The sequence below is a fragment of the Mastomys coucha genome, unplaced genomic scaffold (genome assembly GCF_008632895.1).
Source record: "Mastomys coucha isolate ucsf_1 unplaced genomic scaffold, UCSF_Mcou_1 pScaffold5, whole genome shotgun sequence".
Taxonomy (NCBI): domain Eukaryota; kingdom Metazoa; phylum Chordata; class Mammalia; order Rodentia; family Muridae; genus Mastomys; species Mastomys coucha.
Window position 1 is genome coordinate 117,334,199 of NW_022196911.1, and position 4,424 is coordinate 117,338,622.

The window sequence follows — 4,424 nt, forward strand, 5'->3', positions numbered from 1 at the left end:
TATATCTGTTATAATCAAGTTACAGATGATTGTGAGCTGTCTTGTGGGTGCTGGGAATCGAACCCAGGTCCTCTGAAAAAGCAGCAAATGTTCCCAACCACTGAACCATCTCTCTAGCTCCTCTGTACATAGTTGTAGACTGTCCCTGTCCTTATGTCTCCCTAAAAATAAAAAGAACCACAAATTCCTGTCAGTTCTGTTGGGCCAAGGGAAAGAGTAGACACATACATGGTCCAGGCTGGAGCTCATGCTGCTCTGCCATTGGGAATGTATGGACAGACAGCCTGCCAGAGCACAGTCAGCTCCAAGCACAGTCCACTCATAAGAAAAACATTTCATTGGGGGCTCATGGTTTCTGAAGGTTAGTGTCCATGACCATCATGGCAGGAAGCATGGAAGCAGGCAGGCAGACATGATGCTGGAGTAGTAGCTGAGAGCTTACATCTGACCCACAGATGGCAGAGAAGGAAAGAGTCAACTGGGAATGAGGTAGACTTCTGAAACCTCAAAGACTACCAGCAGTGACTCACCTCTTCCAGTGAGGCAATACCTCCTAATCCTTCTCAGACAGTTCCACCAACTGGAGCCCAAGCTTTCAAATATGAGCCTATGGGGACTGTTCTCATTTTAATCACCACTAAAGCTGGGCAGTGGTGGTACATGACTTTAATCCCAGCACTTGGGAGGTAGAGGTAGGTAGATTTCCAAGTTTGAGGCCAGCCTGGTCTACAGAGTGAATTCCAGGACAGCCAGGGCTACACAGAGAAACTGTCTTGAAAAATCCAAAATAACAAAAACAACAAAACAAAACAAAACAAAACAAAACAAAAAAATCACCACTAGTGGGTTTGAGATACGGTATTGCTATGTAGCTCTGGCTGGCCTAGGGCTCACAATATAGACCAGGCTGGCCTCAAACTTAAAGCTATGATTCTGTCTCCAAGAACTGAAATTACAGGTAGGACTCACCATGCTCTGCTACACTGGGTTTTTATGTCTGTGTGGCATCTGCACAGGCATGAGTATGTCTGCTTACAGATACACATGTATACCCTCATGAGTAGAGGTCAGCGGTCAGTGTCAGTTGTCTTCCTGGGTTTAGTTTCCTCTAATCTCTTCCCAAAGGCCTTTTCTTCTGTTGTGTGACAAAACTTTTCCTGGAGAGACACATCATACATATCCACTCACTCCAGTTTGGCATCCTGTGACAGACCACCAACAAACACCACCAAAGTCTAACTTGGTGAGTGATGAGATTTATTGGGGTTACCTATGGGAGTATTGGTGAGGGATTTCTTACAGGATCAATGACAGCAGAATTTACCCTAGCTCAGCTCCAGTGACAGCTCACAAAAGCTGGGAACCCAGAGCACGATTCATAGCCTGAAGGTAGCTCAACAGGTTGGAGAGTGTCCCTTTCAAGTGGCTTAGTTTGTCTAAACCTCTCGTAGGTAACTCAGCTGTTTTTTGCATCTTACAGACTCTGATCTGCAGTCTTTCTTCTTTACTGCTTGGTTTGTTTGAGAGAGACTCTCAGCTTCTGTTGCTTACCCTGGTAGGGATGGGCCTAGTGAAACTGGTCAGTTTCAGGAACTTCCTGAAGCTATATTGAATTTTATTTTTAAAGATTTATTTTATTTATTTTATGTGTATGAGTACATGAGTACACTGTAGCTTTACAGATGGCCGTGAGCTATCATCTGTGTGGCAGCTGGGAATTGAACTCAGGACCTCTGCCGGCCCTGCTCACTCCGCCCCGCTCGCTCCATAGTAATTCACTGTAGCTGTCTTTCAGACGCGCCAGAAGAGGTCGTCCAATCTCATTACGGGTGGTTGTGAGCCACCACGTGGTTGCTGGGATCTGAATTCAGGACCTTTGGAAGAGCAGTTGGTGCTCTTACCTGCTGAGCCATCTCGCCAACCCTGCTATATTGAATTGTTTGCATCTCTACTTAAGGGGTTTCCCTGCAGGATGGAGTATTTTAATCTCAAAGGAAACTGTTATACAATACTCCTCAGGTAATGCTGTAGTTAGGGCTTAGAACATGACTCAAGATAGAGAAATCTTCAGACCACATAGGTGACAGGAGATAGAGCAAGAGCTGTGGAGGGTGAAGATATTTTCATCCCAGCGAAATGCTCTCCCAAGGGCAAGGCTAGCAGAGGACTATCTTCCCAAGACCTTGGAGCTTGATGCTCCCTTCCAGGTAAACCACTTCCTCCTGCCTCATGCCTAGCTGGCCAGTGGTGGAGATCAACACCAAATCCCTGGAAGGCCACCATTTTCCAGGAGTTCCAATGGCTACCAGTCATCAGGTTGGTCACAATCCACTGCTTTCATCATAGAAGGGAATGGCTTTGATCTTACTGGATAGATCAGGCCAGACCCCAGTATTCAGTGCTACCTGGAAGTTGGCTGTGGGACTTGGTTTGGTCAGACTGGGAACAAGGACACAGTGAGCAGGTCTGATCTGTCCCTGTTAGCTATGAGGAAACTCTGCCGGGCAGCAGCAAATCATTAGGTGTCAACCTGTGTGTCCTGAGATCAGTGTGGATGAATGCTCAGGGAAGGGTACTGCCGTTCAGCCAGTCACACGGTAGAGCACCTGAGATACAGCTGCCTCGTTTCAGCCAGTCACACATCCCAGTGTAGTCTGGACTGAGCAAGGGAAAAGCAACAGGCAGGGTCTGAGCATCTCTACTCTCCAGGGCTGTCCACGAAGCACCTCAGCCTCCTGCCCAGTGCAGACGCCAGGTAACCTGCTATGACTCCCTGGACAGAAGTACTTGTTCCATAAACCCTGACACCAAGATAAGAGACCCTCAGCACACCTCAGACAATTGTCAGAGTTGGGTTGAGGTGGACAATATTCTCTGACTACTTCTAACTGGCTCCAAAGACCCGGTTCTCTGCTCAGAGAGGAGACGCACAGAGGGACTCAGGGTTTGCTACTGGGGCAGGAAACCCCAGAAATCCATGCTTAGATTTGCAAGAGTCCTGCCTCAGAGTGAAGAAGGTGCTTCAGTGTCACTGCCAAGGGCAGGGTTCCAGGCTGGTTATGGGGCAGCAGGTGAGGGCCACCTGGGAGGACCACCAGTGGATTCACTGGACACACTGGAGGCGTGGTGGGTTCTTGGATCCCTGGGTATTTGGGTCCAGTGTCACCTGCTTCAGCTAGAGCAGATCACTGCCTTCATTTATGATAATAAAACATCACAAGCTGATGCTTCTGTCCAGATAATTCTAAACCCAGAATTTTCACTTGCCTGGTCTAAGGGAATGGCTCAGTGGGGCAGTGTTGGCTTAGCATGCTCTCAGGCTCTGGGTTCAAGACTCAGTGCCTCGTGCTCACTTCGGCCCACATATACTAAAATTGGAACAATACAGAGAAGATTAGCATGGCCACTGCGCAAGGATGACACGCAAATTTGTGAAGCATTCCATATTTTAAAAAAAAGAAAAGAAATGACTCTACCTCAAAAAAAGTGCAAATTCCTTCCCTAGGCTGGCCTTTCCTTCCTGCTACACTGTTGTGTCAGACCCTCTCACAGGCACATGTGTGTATACATGCTTCCACTGCTTTGTCAGATCTTCTACATGTGTGTGCACACACTTCTTACTGGTCCTTTAAGTCCCAGCATGAGCAGCTGATTGGCACTTCTGAGGAGCAAGGAGGGCTGCCAGGAGGGAGCAGGGCATCTGTCCCACTTGCTAGTTCCATTTTAACCTCAGCCCTCCCCTTACTGCAGGAGGATACTGGTGCCAGTGGCATGAAGGTGAATTTCAGTGGCCTGAGGGCCCTGGTGACAGGGGCAGGGAAAGGTGAGTGTGAGCGGAGTGGGGAGTGGGGCAATGAGTGTAAGTGGGAACGGTGTGTGTGAACTGGGAAAGGTAAGTGTGAGCCGAGAAGTGAGGTGAGTGTGAGTGGGAAGAGCATGTGTGATTGCTGAAAGGTGAGTGTGAGCAGAGCAAGGTGAGTGTGAACAGATGTGGGAGTTGGCACTGGAGAGAAGAATTCAACCCTGTCACCTGACCGGAGACCTGCTGCCTACCAGGCCAAAATACCAGTCTCTCCTTGGCTACCACAATGCTACACTATGAAGGACCAGTTTAGCGTGGCATCAAGATAGACCCAGGCTGGGAAGATAGGGCACCAGTCACTCTCCTTTGGGACCCATCAGGAGGGCACTGCCTCCTTTGACCTGACAAGTCTGTCTGACCTCCGACAAGGGATAGTCCCACCTAATCCTGGCTCACAGCCTTTTAGTCAGCACTTCCACTGCTTGGAGCAACAACCTTTACTCCCTTCTGGGACCCAGATCCTACTGTGACCAGGCATGTAGGGCCCTTGTCACACCACTCTCCCTCCTACAGGGATTGGGCGTGACACTGTGAAGGCCCTGCACGCCTCAGGAGCCAAAGT

The 4,424-nt window shown here is 48.9% G+C and overlaps 1 long non-coding RNA gene and 1 other non-coding gene across 2 annotated transcripts; both read left to right on the forward strand.

Annotated features, from left to right (window-relative positions):
- Positions 1-2,358: 2,358 nt before the first annotated feature.
- Positions 2,359-4,424, forward strand: LOC116078171. The gene is made up of 3 exons (XR_004113442.1): positions 2,359-2,755; positions 3,751-3,823; positions 4,376-4,424. It is a non-coding gene; the product is annotated as an uncharacterized LOC116078171 (long non-coding RNA).
- On the forward strand, positions 3,346-3,451 carry LOC116079324. Its single transcript, XR_004113897.1, has one exon. It is a non-coding gene; the product is annotated as a U6 spliceosomal RNA (small nuclear RNA).